Source organism: Cebus imitator, unplaced genomic scaffold (assembly GCF_001604975.1).
Source record: "Cebus imitator isolate Cc_AM_T3 unplaced genomic scaffold, Cebus_imitator-1.0 Scaffold82, whole genome shotgun sequence".
Taxonomy (NCBI): Eukaryota; Metazoa; Chordata; class Mammalia; order Primates; family Cebidae; genus Cebus; species Cebus imitator.
The window spans coordinates 5,065,674-5,081,762 of NW_016107397.1; the positions used below are offsets into that span (position 1 = coordinate 5,065,674).

Consider the following 16,089-nt stretch of genomic DNA (forward strand, 5'->3'; position numbering starts at 1 on the left):
AAAAATTAGCCAGATGTGGTGGTACTTGCCTGTAGTCCTAGCTACTTGGGAAGCTGAGGCAGAAAATCACTTGAACCTGGGAGGTGGAAGTTGCAGTGAGTCAAGATCTGGCCAGTACATTCCAGTATGGATGACACAACTTAGACTCCGTCTCAAAAAAAAAGAGAAGAAGCATACTATACACAGTTCTTTGCTTTGCCTTTTTCCTCAATATATTTTAGAGATGAGGAATTCAAGACCAGCTTGGGCAACAAAGCGAGACTCCATCTTTACTAAAATAAAAACAATTAGCTGGGCATGTTAGCTACTCCGGAGGCTGAGATGGGGCGATCGCTTGAGCCCAGGAGGTTGAGGCTGCAGTGAACTGTCATTGCGTCACACACTGCAGCCTGGGTGACAGTGCAAGACACTGTCTAAAAATTACAAAAATAAATAAAAATCTTAGAGATCCTCCCATATCAGTGTAATATAGAGCTGTCTTTAAAAAAAAGTGAGGTAAAATTCATGCAACATAAAATGTACTGTGTATAATTAAGTGGCTCTTAGTACATTACCAGTGTTGTAAAACCATCACCACTATCTAACTCCAGAAGATTTTCATTACCCCAAAAAGAAACCCAGCACCCATTAAGCAGTCACCTTTCATTCCCCTAACCCTACCTAGCCTTTGCAACTACTAATCTGTTCTGTTTCTATGAATTTGCCTGTTCTAGATGTTTCATGAAAATGAAATTATATGTATGTGGCCTTTTGTGTCTGGTTTCTTTGACTTGGCCTAATGTTTTCAAGATTCAGTCATGTTGTAACTTGTATCAATACTTCACTCCTTTTTCTTGCTAAGTAATATTTTATTGTATGGATAAACCACATTCTTTTAATTGATTGACATTTGGATTATTTCTACTCTTTGGCTATTGGGAATAGTGCTGCTGTGAGCATTTGTGGGCAAGTTTCTGTGTGAACATATGTTTTCATTCTTGGATGTGTACCCAGGAGTGGAAATGCTGGGTCATATGGAATTCTGTATTTAAATTTTGAGGGACTGCCAACCTGTTTTCCACAGTCGCTGCATCATTTTACCATTGCCATCACTGGTGTTCAAGGGTTTCAGTTTCTCCACATCCTAGTTATTTTCCATCTTTGTTTTGTTTTTTTGCTGTTTCGTTATTATAGCTATCCTAAAGGGTAGGAAGTAGTATCTTATTGTGGTTTTGATTTGCATTTCCCTAATGACTAATGAGGATGAGGTTATTTTCATGTGCTTATTGGCTACTTGTATATTTACTTAGAGAAATGTCCATTGTTTATCCATTATTTGCATATTTTCCTTAGGGAAATGTCCAATAATTTTTGTATTTTTAGCAGAGATGGGGTTTCACCATGTTGGCCAGGCTGGTCCTGAACTCCTAACCTCAGGTGATCCTCCCACCTCAGCCTCCCAAAGTGCTGGATTACAGGTGTGAGCCTATAATCCCACTGAGGCGGGAGAATCACCACGTCTCCCGGCCTATATATTCTTGATACTGGACTCTTATCAGATACATGATTTCCAAATATTTTCCCCCATTTTATGGGCTTTTACTTTCTTAATAGTGTTCTATGCTGCACAAAAGTTTTACATGATAGAGTCCTTTATTTTTAAATTTTGTTGTAGCTGGGCATGGTGGCTCATGCCTGTAATACCAGCACTTTGGGTATGACAGGTGGGTGGATCATCTGAGGTCAGGAGTTCGAGACCAGCCTGGCCAACATGGTGAAACCCTGTCTCTACCAAAAATATAAAAACATTAGCTGGGCATGGTGGCAGGTGTCTATAATCGCAGCTACTCTGGAGGCTGAGACTGGAGAATCACATGAACCCAAGAGGCAGAAGTTGCAGTGAACTGAGATTGCTAGCCTGGTTGACAGAGTGAGACTCTAAAAAAAAAAAAAAAAAAAAAAAAAAAAAAAAAAAATTGTTGTTTGTGCTTTTGGTATCATATTGAAGAAACCATTACCTAATCTAAAGTCATGACTAGTTTACCTCTATGTTTTATTCTAAGAGTTTTACTATTTTAGCTCTTACATTTAGATTTTTGTTCTATTCTGAATTAATCTTTATATATAGTGTGACATATGGGGTCCAGATTTATCCTTTTGCTAGTGGATATCCAGTTGTTCCTGCACTATTTGTTGAAAAGATTATTTGTTGAAAAAGACTTTTCCCCCATTGAATGGCATTGGCACCCTCTTGAAAAGAAAAGTTGACCATAAATATATGGCCTTATTTCTGGACTCTCAATTGTATCCTGTATTCTGACTCTCAATTGATCTATAATGTCTCTCCTTATGCCAGTGCCACACTGTTTTGATTACTATTGCTTTGTAGTAACTTTTGAAATAGGAAGTATGACTCCCCCAACTTTGTTCTTTTTCCAGATTGTTTTTGCTCTTTGGGCTCCCTTGTAGTTTCATATGAATTTTAGGATGAACATGTCCATTTCTATAAAAAAGGCACTCAGGGCTTTGATAGAAATTGCTTTGAATCTGTCAATCAATTTTGGGAATATTGTTATCTAATATTATGTCTTCATATTATTGTGTGAACACAGTATATCTTTCTATTTAAGTCTTTAGTTTCTTTCAATAATATATTGTAATTTCAGTGTATGAGTCTTGTATTTCTTTGACTAGGTTTATTTCAAAGTATTTTACTCTTTTTGATGCTAATGTAAATGGAATTCTCTTCTGAATTTCATTTTTGGATTGTCATTGCTGGTATATTGAAATATAGTTGATTTTAGTATGTTGATCTTGTATTCTGCAGTTCTGCAGAGCTTATTCATTAGCACTAACAGCTTTTGTGTGGATTCTTTAGGGTTTTCTATATATAAGATGATGTTATTTTTGAATAGAGATAGTTTTACTTCTTCCATTCCAATCCGGATACCTTATTTGGCAAATGCAGTCTAGTCTTGTTCCTGTTATTAGTGGGGAAGCTATTTGGTCTTTCACAAGTAAATATGATATTAGCTGTGGGTTTTTCATAGATGCCCCTTATCTAGTTGAGGGAGTTTCTATTTCAAGGATGTTGAATAATTTTATCATGAATGTTGGAACTTGTCAAAAAAAATTTTCCGCGTTAATTCAGATGATATTGTGGGAAAGCTTCCTCCTTTATTCTATTAACATGGTGTATTACATTGATTGATTTTTGTATGTTGAACCCTTGCATTCCTGGGATAAATCCCTTGATCATGATGTATAATCCTTTTAACATGCTGCTGTATTAAATTTGTGCATATTTCATTGAGGATTATTTGCATCTGTACTCATAAAGGATATTGGTCTATAATGTCTTTGTCTGACTTTGGTATCTGGGTGATACTGACCTCACAGAATGAGTTAGGAAATGGTTTCTCTTTATTTTTGGAAGAATTTATAAAGGGTTTTTGTTATTTAAAAAAAAAATATTTGGTAAAGCTCACCAGTGAAGCCATCTGGTCTTCAAGTTTTTCTTTTTGGAAGTTATTTTTTGGTTACTGAATTAATCTGTTTGCTATAGGTCTATTCATTTTGCTGTTTCTTCTTGAGTCAGTTTTAAAAAAATTTGTAATTTTTGTGTTGAGTCAGTTTTTGCAGTATGCATATTTCTAAGAATTTGTTCATTTCATCTAGGTTACCTAATTTGTTGGCATACAATTATTCGTAATATTTTTTTTTTAAGTTCAGTAGTAATGTCCTTAGCGTCTCTCTCTCTCTCTCTCTCTCTCTCTCTCTCTCGCTGCAGCTTCAACCACCCAGGTTCAAGTGATGCCCTCCACCTCAGCCTCCCAAGTAGCTGGGATTACAGGTGTGTGCCACCATGCCTGGCTAATTTTTGTCTCTTTTGTTAGAGATGGCATTTCACCATGTTGTCAGGCTGGTCGCAAAACTCCTGAACTTAAGTGATCCACCCATCTCAGCCTCCCAAAGTGCTGGGATTACAGACATGAGCCACTGCACTGGTCCATGTCCCCACTTTCATTTTTTATTTCTAGTGATTTAAATCTTCTCTCTTTTTATTTTGGTCTGTCTATCTAAATATTTGTCAATTTTATTGATCTTTTCAAAGAATGAACTTTTGGTTTTCTTAATTCTCTGTATTGCTGTTTTAGTCTCTATTTCTCTTATCTGTGTTCTAATCTTTAATATTTCCTTTCTTCTGCTTGCTTTGGGTTTAATTTCCTGTTCTTTTTCTGATTCCTTGAGATGGAAGTTTAGGTTATTGATTTTAGGTCTTCCTATTTCAATATAGGCATTTGTAGCTATACATTTTGTTTTCTTCACTGCTTTTGTTATATGCCATACATTTTGTAATGTTGTATTTTCATTCTCATTCTTCTCAAAGTATTTTCTGATTTCTCTTCTCATTTTTTCTTGACCCATTGGTTAACAGTTTAGTGTATAATTTCACATTTTTGTGAATTCCAAATTTCCTTCTGTTACTGATTTCTAATTTCATTCCAGTGTGGATACAGAAGCTTCGTACTTTGTATGACTTCGTTCTTTTAAAATTTATTAAGACTTGTTTTGTGGCCTAATACATATCCTAAAGAATATTCCACATGTACTTGAGAAGAACATACTTTCTGCTATTGTTGGGTAAACGATCCTGTATATGTGTTAGGTATAGATGCTTTATAGTATTTTTTAAGTCTTCTGTTTCCTTGTTGATCTTTGGTCTAGTTGTTCTATTGTCATTGAAAATGGAGTATCAGTGTCTCCAACAATTATCGTGGAGCTATTTCTCCCTCAGTTTTGTTAGTTTTTTCTCTCTTATATTTGGGGCTCTGTTATTAGGTTCATATACGCTTATAATTGTTACATCATCTTGATGGTTTGAGCCTTTTATCATTATATAAGGTGTTTCTTTGTCCCTTTTAACAATTTTTGTCTTAAAGTCTGTTTTATCTGTTATTAATATAGCCACTGCAGTTGGTTACTGTTTGCATGGGTTATCCTTTTCTATCCTTCTACTTTCAACTTATTTGTGTAACTGTATCTAAAAAGAATCTCTTGTAGACGGTGTATCATGTTTTGTGTCCATTCTAATTTTTGCCTTTTAGTTAACCTATTTACATTTATGTAATTGCTGATAAGGAAGAGTTCTACCATTTTCCTATTTGTTTTCTTTCTGTCTTACATCTTTTTTGGTTACTGTGTTCCTCCAGTATGTCTTGTTTATGTTAAGTAAATATTTTCTAGTATATTATTTTAATTTCCTTTTAATTTCTTTTAGTATACACTTAAATAGTATTTTCTTAGGGTGCCCTGTGGTTTACAATTCACATCTTAATTTATAACAATCTAGTTTAACTTAATACCAACTTACCTTCAATGGTAAATAAAAACTTTGCTCTTATGTAGTTCTGTCCACCACTTTATCTTGCTATTCTCACAAACTATATCTTTATTCATTATGTGTGCACCAATGTGTATTTGTAATAAGGTTTATGCAGTCATCTGTTAAATCTTAATTAAAAAAGAAGAGTTACAAACCAAAAATAACATTAATACTGATTTTTAAAATTTACTTATATATTTTTCTTTATTGATGTTCTTTATTTCTTTATATGGATCAGGTTACTGTCTAATGTACTTTTATTTCAGCTTGAAAAGACTCCCCTCAGCATTTCTTGTAGAGCAAGTTTATGATCTACAAACTTTCTTGGTTTTTAATCTTGTAATGTCTTCTTTTCTCCTTTGTATTTGAAGGATAGTTTTGGCATGTATAGAATTTTTGGTTGACAGTGTTTTTCTTTCAGTAATTTGAATATATAATTCCATTGCCTTTGGCTCTATGGTTTCTGATGTGAAGTCACATGCGACTTTTATTGAGGATCCCTTCTACATGATTAGTTATTTCTTTCTTGCTGTTTTCAGGATTCTCTCTTTGTCTTTGTCATCTAACAATTTGATTACAATGTGTTCCTATGTGGATTCCTTTGAGTTTATCTTACTTAAAAGTTTGTTTAGCTTCTTGAATGTGTAGAGTCATGTTTTTCATCAAGTTTGGAACACTTGCAGTCATTATTTTTAAAAATAATTTTCCCTCTCCTTTCTCTTCTCTCATTCTGAGATTCCCATTATGCTTATGTTATGCTAGATGGTAATCCACAGACTTCTTAGACTCTTTGTTTTTTAAAAATTCTTTTTTTTTCTTTCTGATCATCAAGCCAGAAAACCTGAAGTTACCTATTCTCAATTCTCATGACCTAATTTTCTACTTGTTCAAATCTGCTGTTGAGCCTCTAGTGAGTTTTTAATTTATGTTATTGTACTTTTCAAATCCAGCATTTTTATTTGATTGCTTTTGTGTAATTTTTGTTGCTTTGTTGATATTCTATATTTGTTGAGACATTGTTCTCATAGTTTCCATTAGTTCTTTAGGCATGGCTTTTGGTTTTGTTTTTAGCTCTTCAAGCATATTTAGGACCATTGATTTAAAGTCTTCGTCTAGTAAGTCTAGTGTCTAGGCTTCCTCAGGGAATATTTCTGTTAATTTCTTTTTTCTGTGTACAGGCCATAGTTTTTTGTTTATGTCTTGTAATTTTTTTGTTTCAAACTGAATTTTTTGACTATTATAATGTGGTAAATCAGTAAATGAGATTCTCCCCCTCCCTGTGGATCGTTGCAGCTTATTAGGGCTATGCTTTGTTCATTTAGGGCTTTTCTGAACTAATTTTATGAAGTTTGTATACTTTGTCATGTGTGGCCACTGAGGATGACTCTCTTCCACTAGCTTAGTGGTCAGCTAATGAAGCACTAGAGATTTATTTACATGTTTGGAATGACAACAACAGAAACCTCCCAGTCTTTGCAGATGGGCTGTGTGTATGTTGTGAGGCAGGCCTTCAAGATGCAGCCAGGTAGTTTACAACTCTGCCTTAGTTTTTACTTCCTGCTTGCAAAGATCCTGAACATTAGCCAGAGGTAGGAGCTTAGGGGGCCCTCTTAGGTCTTTTCTGAGCATGCACCCAGTTGTGGCATGCATATTTCCTTTTTGATTCACAATTATGTTGGAGCTCTTCAGATGAAGCCCATATTCCCTAAAGAATCTCATTCCTAAGCCTTTCCTCCCAAGCATTTACATTAGTCCATTGCTTGTCCCTTGTCCCAGGTAATAGTAATGAGTACATAAATGTTTTCAACAAATGCATGCCCCTGCACCCCACGTTTCTCCTCCCCTGCAGACCTCCACACTCCCACACCCTTACCCCGATATCTACCTTAGCTCTGGGAGAGTTCTGAGTTAGGTGAAAGACAGACATACCTTTGAGCCAGTTCTTCAGGGAGCCACTACACAGGTCAAATCAACCACAATTCTTTTAGAATAAGATATGTTCTGCTCCTTCCAGTACTAGGTACCTATACTGGGAATGTTAACTGTTGCCTTCAGGGCTGCTGCTAAACTGGGGAGTGGATGGGACCAGGGTAAATTAAAACTCCATGACACTCTCTTAGCTGTTTATTTTTTATTAGGTGTTCCCTTGCTTGTAGTAAGCTTTTGATTATTTCTCAGTGTTCTGAAACAGTTGATTCTGACAGTTTTTGCCAGTTATTGTTTTTAATAGAGTGACAGACTTCTGGTGTTCTCTACTGTCTTAGTCCATTGTCTGGTGCTATAACAGAATACCACAGACTGGGCAATTTATAAAGAAAATAAATTTATTTCTTATAGTTCTGGAGGCTGGGAAGTTCAAGAGCATAGCTCTGGCATCTGGCAAGGGCCTTCATGCTGTATCATACATGGCTAAAGGGCAAGTGAGCACATGATACAGAGAGAAAGTGGGAGCCGAACTTATCCTTTTATCAGGAGTTCACGCTTATGATAACTAACCCACTCCCATGATAATGACATTAATCCATTAATGAGGGTAATCCATTAATGAGCCTTCATGAACTAATCACCTCTTAAAGGCCCTACCTCCCAATACCATTATATTGGCAATTAAATTTCAACAGAGGAGATGTTCAAACTATACCACCTACTCTGGCATTTTTACTCTCAGTCTTTTAAAATAACTACATTGTATTTTATCACATGGATTTATATTGTTTTGGTGTGTTTTCTGTTAGTTATAACAGAATACCTGAAACTGAATAATTTCTAAGAAATAAAATTTATTCCTTATGTTCTGGAGGCTGAGAAGTGCAAGGTTGAGCGGGCAAATTTGGTGAGAGCTTTCTTGCTGGTGGGGACTGTACAGAGCCCTGAGGTGCACAATGCATCACATGGTGAGGGTGCTGATTGTGCTAACATGCCGCACTCAACTCGCTTCCTCTTTTTATAAAGCCATCAGTCCCACTCTCATGGTAACTCATTAGCCTATTAACGCTTTAACCTATTAATGCAGTTAATTACATCTTAAAGGCCTCACCTCTTAAAGTCCCACTTCTCAATACTGCCACATTGAGGATTAAGTTTCAACATGAGCTTTGGAGGGGGTATTCAAACCATAGCCTACATTAAATCCACTGGCCTTCTTTGATGGACACGTAGGGTGTTTCCAGTCTTATGATTTTTTTTTTTTGAGACAGAGTTTTGGTCTTGTTGCCTAGGCTGTAGTGCAATGGCATGATCTTGGCTCACTGCAACCTCCATCTCCTGAGTTCAAGAGATTCTCCTGCCTCAGCCTCCCGGGTAGCTGGGATTACAGGCATATGCCATTACACCTGGCTAATTTTGTATTTTTAGTAGAGATGGGGTTTCTCCATGTTGGTCAGGCTGGTCTCGAACTCCCAACCTCAGGTGATCCACCTGCCTCAGCCTCCCAAAGTGCTGGGATTACAGGCATGAGCCACTGTGCCTGGCTGTCTTATGCTTTTTATATAAATGCTGCAGTGACTATCATTGAATATATATGTAATTTTATGCATATACAAGCACATCTGTGGGTAAATTCCTACAACTGGTAATTTTGGGTCAAAAGTTTTGTGTGTTTTAAATTTTAATTTGTAATTTTGATCTCTGCATTGACATAGGTGTAAAAAACAAAAAAAAGAAAATATTTTTTGAATGTTTAAAAATTATAATTTTGATAAATTTGATACAATTAATTTAAATTTAAATTTGCTAAGTAGCTCTTCATAGAGATTATTTTAATTTATATGCTTATCAGCAATGTCTGAGAGTGGCTGTTTCTCTGTACCATCATCAGCACTACTTAGTGTCAAATTTCATGATCTTCACAAATTGGTAGATAAATGCTGTCTCTTTTTGGTTTACTTGGCTTTTCTCATGATTTTGGATAATTTTTTTTTAGGTGTTATTCATATTTGTTTTTCCACTGAACTGCTTTTTTGTATCACTGTCCTTTATTCAATTTTTCTTGGCCTTTAAAATTTATTATTTTATTTTGTCATTACCTCTTGACTAGGTATTACATTTAACTGGTTCAAAAATCAAAGTGCAATATAAAGGAGCACTCAGCAAGTTGTGCACCTGCAGTTGCTAGCTATTTTATTAGTTTCTTGTTGATCCTTCTATGGTTCTTGACGTGCAAATACCAGCAAACACAAATTTACTTGTTAACTCCCTTCTTACACAAAAGGCGACACCCTGTGTATACCACTTGCATATTGTTTTTGTCACTTGCTATTTTCCTGGGGGCCTTTGTCATCCTTTTTCGTGGCTGTGTATTTACCAGAATTTACTCCGTCAATCCTCTGTTGCTGGATCACTTGGGCTTTTTCCAGAACTCTGCTCCTCAGTGATGTGCTAAGTAGCCCCATATACATGTGCCAGTTTGTCTATGGACTACATTTCCAGAATGAGATTGCTAAGTTAAAAGGCACATGCATTTAAAAAGATATGATAGATATGGATGGACTTCCCTACATAAGTGTTACAACATTTTGCATTTGTTTCAGTCTGTTTTCGCATCATCTTTACAGTAGATTGCCAAACTTGGATTTTTGCCAATCTGATAGGTAAGAGATGGCATTTTATTGTAGGTTTAATTTGCGTCTCTCTTGAGTAAGGTTGAGAGTCCTTTCATATAGTCACAGGCTGTTGATTTCTATTTTTTGTGAGCTAGCTCTTGATATCTAGTTCCCTGATTCTTCCCCAAGAAAAATTCCATAAATATTTTAACAGGATTACATTAAATTTCTAGATTAATTTTGAAAGAACTGGGGTTTGTTTATGTTGTGTCTTTTTATTCAGGAACTTGTTATGTTTTCCATTTGTTCAACCCTTCATATATAAAACTTTTTTCATATGCTTTTATTTCTTAAGTTTATTTCTAGGAATTTTATCTTTTTTCACTATTGCTTAAAATGAGATCTTTATCACATCTTTGAACTAAGATTGCCTATAGATACAAAGGCTATTGTTTTCAGTATTCTAATTGTGTTCCCAGTTATCTTACTGAATTATTCTTATTCTTTGTTAGTTTTGCAGTATATGTTCTTGATAAAAAATCATATCAGTGAACGGTATTTCAGGACCTCATAGTTTAGTTCTAGCTCTTTTCTTGCTCTGTTGAGTCATTAGTGCATTCCAACACACTTTTTTTTTTGAGACAGGGTCTTGCCCCTGTCACCCAGACTGGAGTGCAGTAGCCCGATCTCTGCTCAGTGCAACCTCCACCTCCTGGGTTCAAGCGATTCTCCTGCCTCAGCCTCCTGAGTTGCTGGGATTACAGGTGTGTGCCTCAATGCCCAGCTCATTTTTGTATTATTATTATTAATATTTTTTGGAGCTGGAATCTCACTGTGTCACTCAGGCTTGAGTGCAATGGTGTTATCTGGGCTCACTGCAACCTCTGCCTCCCAGGTTCAAGCAATTCTTCTGCCTCAGCCTCCTGAGTAGCTGTGATTACAGGTACACGCCACCACAGCCAGCTAATTTTTGTATTTTTAGTAGAGACGGGCTCTCTCCATGTTGGTCAGGCTGGCCTTGAACTCCTGACCTTGTGATCTGCCCACCTCATCCTCCCAAACTGCTGGGATTGCAGGCGTGAGCCACCTCACCCAGCCTAATTTTTGTATTTTTAGTAGAGATGGGGTTTTACCATACTGGCCAGGCTGGTCTCTTAACTCCTGACTTCGTGATCTGCCCACCTCGGCCTCCCAAAGTGCTGGGATTGCAGGCGTGAGCCACCGCACCCAGCCCCAACACTCTTGTACTACAAAAGAGTGTGTGTACTATGTACTATGTGTTGGTGGTTCTTGGGATGTCCTTGTTTGCTCTTGGCTTTGATGGAAATGTGTCAAATATTTCTCCGTGAAGTGTGATGTTTGCTTCTGAATTGAAATATGTATATTTTTATCATGTGGAAAAAGCATTTATATCTTTTTATTTTATTAAGTTTAAAGAAATCATAAATGGATGTTGAATTTTATCAAATGCTTTTTCAGTACCTTTGGTGACTCAGTCAGAGTCCAGTCAGAAAAACAGACTACTCCAGCTATTTCAGAGAGAAGAGATTGAATACAGGGATTGGGTTACACATGTGTTCAAAGGCTAACAAAACACAGAGGAAGCGGGGTACAGTACTAGGATAGTGCAGACACTGTCACTTCCAGCGCTGAGGAAAAATAAGAGGTGATGTTAGCACAGCTTTGGAGCTTCGTTCAGGGCTCCTGTGGGGCTGGTATCCAGGCCTCTGAGAGAGGCACTGTGGAACTGCTGTACTGACGTTTGAGGGTGTGGGTGCAGCTCAGTGAGTGTTTGAACCCCTGGGGAGGGTCTGTGACCTGGTGGGTGCCAGGTGAACTGAGAGGGGTCCCATCTGGTCAGTGTTTGGAGAGCCAGCTGGTGAGGGAGTGAGTACAGTAGAGCCTGAGGACACAGCCTAGGGCTAAGCCCTGCAGCTTGCTGGTGTCTTTGAGGGGGTGTGGGGAGGCTGGCGCTGAGAGTGACGACGGAAGGTGGGGGCTGGAAGCACCATCTGCTGCTGCTGGTGGCATACTGACAGAAATAGGAAACTGGGAAGGAAGTCCCTTTTTCTCTCCTGTCATCTTCCATCCTCTCTCTAGGACTTCCTGCTGGCAGAAGTTAACAGGGAGTCAGCCCACGTGGGGTCTGGAAAACCTAGTTGAGTTGGTGGAACTCTAGCCCCAGTGTTACAGTCTAGCAGAGTAGGCTTGGAGAGGAAGAGCATGGCCAAATAACTGCACATGAGGAATCATGCTGTTCCCTGAGCATGCCATTTCTAGGTGTCCAGAATGACTTCCAACATGGTTACATTAGCTTCATATCATAGAAGGAAAACTCAAACCTTTTCCGAATTACAGGTCACACCACCAATTTGTTACTCTTGTCAATACTGAATTCCATTCATTCTGTTATGCTCTTACTCTTATCAACCTTCTTCTTTGATTTAAAGTGTGCATATTACTTAGGCTTGCAGCTAGTGCTGTGCATATAATGGGCAATGCTGCTGTGTCCTTGTATTCTTTTATTTTTTTTGGGACAGAGTCTCTCTCTCGCCCAGGCTGGAGTGCAGTGACATGATCTCCGCTCACTGCAACCTCCACCTCCCGGGTTCGAGCAATTCTCCTGCCTTAGGCTCCTGAGTAGCTGGGATTACAGGCTTGTGCCACCATGCCCAGCGAATTTTTTTGTATTTTTAGTAGAGACAGGATTTCACATGTTGACCAGGCTGGTTTCAAACTCCTGACCTCAAGTGACCCGCCCACCTCAACCTCCCGAAGTGCTGGGATTATAGGCAAGAGCTACCACGCCTGGCCACTGCTGTGTCCTTTTCAAATCTCAAATGAGCAAGATTGCTGTCAGTCCCTGCATCAGCTAACTGGAAGAACGGTGTATTCCAAATCTTAGCCATATCTAACCTTCCTTTTTCTCTTAGCTTTTATTATGCTTTCATCATCAAAGAGTATAGCTAATAGGATGTGAATTATTAACGTGCGTTGGCATCTATAGAACAGCAGAAATATCCCTCAAAGCTCAAAAACAGTTTTATCTGGTGGATGTGTTCTAGGGTGATGACCATATTTTCTGCTTCTTTGTGGAATAATTCTGTTTAAAACCTGTTGTCCGGGTGGGTCACGGTAGCTCACACCTGTAATCCCAGCATTTTGGGAGGCCAAGGTAGGTGGATCACCTGACGTCAGGAGTTTGAGACCAGCCCGGCCAACATGGTGAAACCTCGTCTCTACTAAAAATACAAAAATTAGCCAGGCGTGGTGGAGTGTGCCTTTAATCCCAGCTACTCAGGAGGCTGAGGCAGGAGAATCGCTTGAGCCTGGGAGGTGGAGGTTGCAGTGAGGTGAGATCACGCCATTGCACTTCAGCCAGGGCAATAAGAGTGAGGTGTCGTCTCAAAAAAAAACAGAACCCCAAAATACAAAACAAAAAAAACTTGTCCGAGCATAATTAATAATAGCACCCTTTCTTTTTAAATGTGCCCTGGTTTGTCCAGGTGGAATGGCTTATGTCTGTTATCTCAGCACTTTGGGAGGCTGAGGTGGGAGGCTCACTTGAGGCCAGGCATTCGAGACCAGCCTGGCCAACATGTTGAAACCCCATCTCTACTAAAAATGCAAAAATTAGCTGGGTGTAGTGGCTCATGCCTGTAATATCAGCTACTCAGGAGGCTGAGGCATGAGAATCACTTTTTTTTTTTTTTGAGATAGAGTCTTACTCTGTCACCCAAGCTGGAGTATAATGACATGATCTCAGCTCACTGCAACCTCCACCTCTCAGGTTCAGGCGATTCTCCTGTCTCAGCCTCCTGAGTAGCTTGAATTACAATTGTGCCCTACCACGCCCAGGTAATTTTTTTGTTTTTTTAGTAGAGATGGAGTTTCACCATATTGGCTGGGCTGGTCTCAAATTTCTGACCTCAGGTGATCCACCCGCCTCGGCCTCCCAAAGTGCTGGGATTACAAGCGTGACCCACTGCGTCTGGCCGAGAATCACTTGAACTCAGTTAATGGAGGTTGCAGTGAGCCAAGATGGTGCTACTACCCTCCAGCCTAGGACTATAGGGTGAGATGCCATCTCAAAAAAATAAAAGTGCCCTGGTTTTGTTGCTGTGGTCCCTTTACATCGAATCTTTCTGACTGATGTTCAAGCCGTCTTCCCTGGTGGAGTTCTGTTCTATTAGAAATTCTAAAAGTTCGCAGGGCATGGTGGCTCACGCCTGTAACCCCAGCACTTTGGGAGGCTGAGGCAGGTGGATCACGAGGCCAGGAGATCAAGACCATCCTGGCCAACATGGTGAAACCCCATCTCTACTAGAAATACAAAAATTAACTGGGCATGGCGGCACGTGCCTGTAGTCCCAGCTACTAGGGAGGCTGAGGCAGGAGAATAGCTTGAACCTAGGAGGAGGAGGCTGCAATGAGCCGAGATCACACCACTGCACTACAGCCTGGGTGACAGAGTAAGACTCAGTCTAAAAAAAAAAAAAAAAAAAAATTCTAAAAGTTAACCTCTCAGATAATTAACCATGGTCCTTCATAGGTCACCACATGAGGATGCCATCCAGAGAGAGGTTGAAGTCTAGGGTTGGGCTGTTATAAGGACCTGCAGTATCAGGTTGCATATGTGCCTGTAATGACATATGTGTCCATGATCTTCAGCATACATGCCTTCTCAGGATGTATTCTCAGACATCCAAACACATGCACATCTCTAAGGGATTTATTTTCAACCTTAAGTATTACTATCCTTTAATAAAGGAATGATTCTTTGCAAGATGAGCGGTCCTATTAATCTTTTTAAATTGCAAGTCTTGGATGCAAGGGCATAACAGGGTATGGACCAGTTGTTAAGGCTCCACACAGCAACAATGTCCAAGTGTTCTTTAGGTTGTGAGTAGGTTGTGAATTTCCTTACAGTTTGATGAGGTTTGTTCTGTTAGGGGTTTTTGAATACTGTTTTTTTTTTTTTGTGACGGAGTCTTGCTCTGTCATCCAGGCTGGAGTGCAATGGTGCGATGATCTCGGTTCACTGCAACCTCTGCCTCCTGGGTTCAAGGAATTCTTCTGCCTCAGCCCCCTGAGTAGCTGGGACTACAGGCATGTGCCACCATGGCCAGCTAACTTTTGTATTGTTAGTAGAGACAGGGTTTCACCGTGTTAGCCAGAATGTCCTCAATCTCCTTACCTCGTGATCCACCCGCCACTGCCTTCCAAAGTGCTGGGATTACCATGAGCCACTTGCCCAGCTAGGTTTTGCATACTTTCAAGGGATTTTCTTAAACTTGAGAGTTCAGAGATGTCTGTTATGAATTAGATTTTAAGAAGAATTGAAAGGGTTCTCCCATAGGCAAATTAGGTCAGCAACTTCACTTTCCATGCTTTTCACACTTTTGGGCTATTTGTCACCTAGTTTCTGGGTCAGGTGTGTATATATGCCAATAGGCTGGCTGTTTAGGTGAACAATAAGATGTCTCAATACCCTGGTGTTGTTACTAATACTCAAAAGATCGATTAAGTGTGAGGTTTCATTAAGGGCAACTTCTTTTTTTTTTTTTTTGAGACAGAGTCTCATTCTGTCACCCAGGCTGGAGTGCAGTGGTATGATCTTGGCTCACTGCAACCTCTGCCTCTTGGGTTCAAGCAATTCTCCTGCCTCAGCCTCCCGAGTAGCTGGGTTTATAGGTGCCCACCACCATGCCTGGCTAATTTTTGTATTTTTAGTAGAGATGGAGTTTCACCATGTTGGCCAGGCTGGTCTCGAACTTCTGACCTCATGATCCACCTGCATCAGCCTCCCAAAGTGCTAGGATTACAGGCGTGAGCCACTGTGCCTGGCCAGGGCAACTTCTTTTCTCCAGGAATGCCACTTAATGCCACTCTAGGACTGGCTCCGAGAAAGATGGGAGAAGCTTAATATTTCTTGCTTCCTGTAACTGTATGCCCTTTGGTACAGGGTAGCCCTGCAAATAGGACAGAAAGATCATTTGCAGTATGAATGGCTGGAGGTTGATGCCCAACTTTCTCTGTGTTCAAGAATGGTTGTTTCCCATTTGTCAGTTGTGTTAGGTCCAAGGGATTGCCAGGACCTAATGAGTCTGGATCTTAAGGAATCAATGAAGCCCAATCAGAAATATCTTAATGTCAGTTTCTTTCTTTCTTTTTTTTTTTTTT

General features: G+C 39.2%; 1 protein-coding gene across 4 annotated transcripts in view; it reads left to right on the forward strand.

Annotated features, from left to right (window-relative positions):
- The window catches only part of SMURF1 (SMAD specific E3 ubiquitin protein ligase 1), a 120,736-nt gene that overhangs the window by 25,619 nt on the left and 79,028 nt on the right, over positions 1 to 16,089 (forward strand). The window lies entirely within an intron of this gene.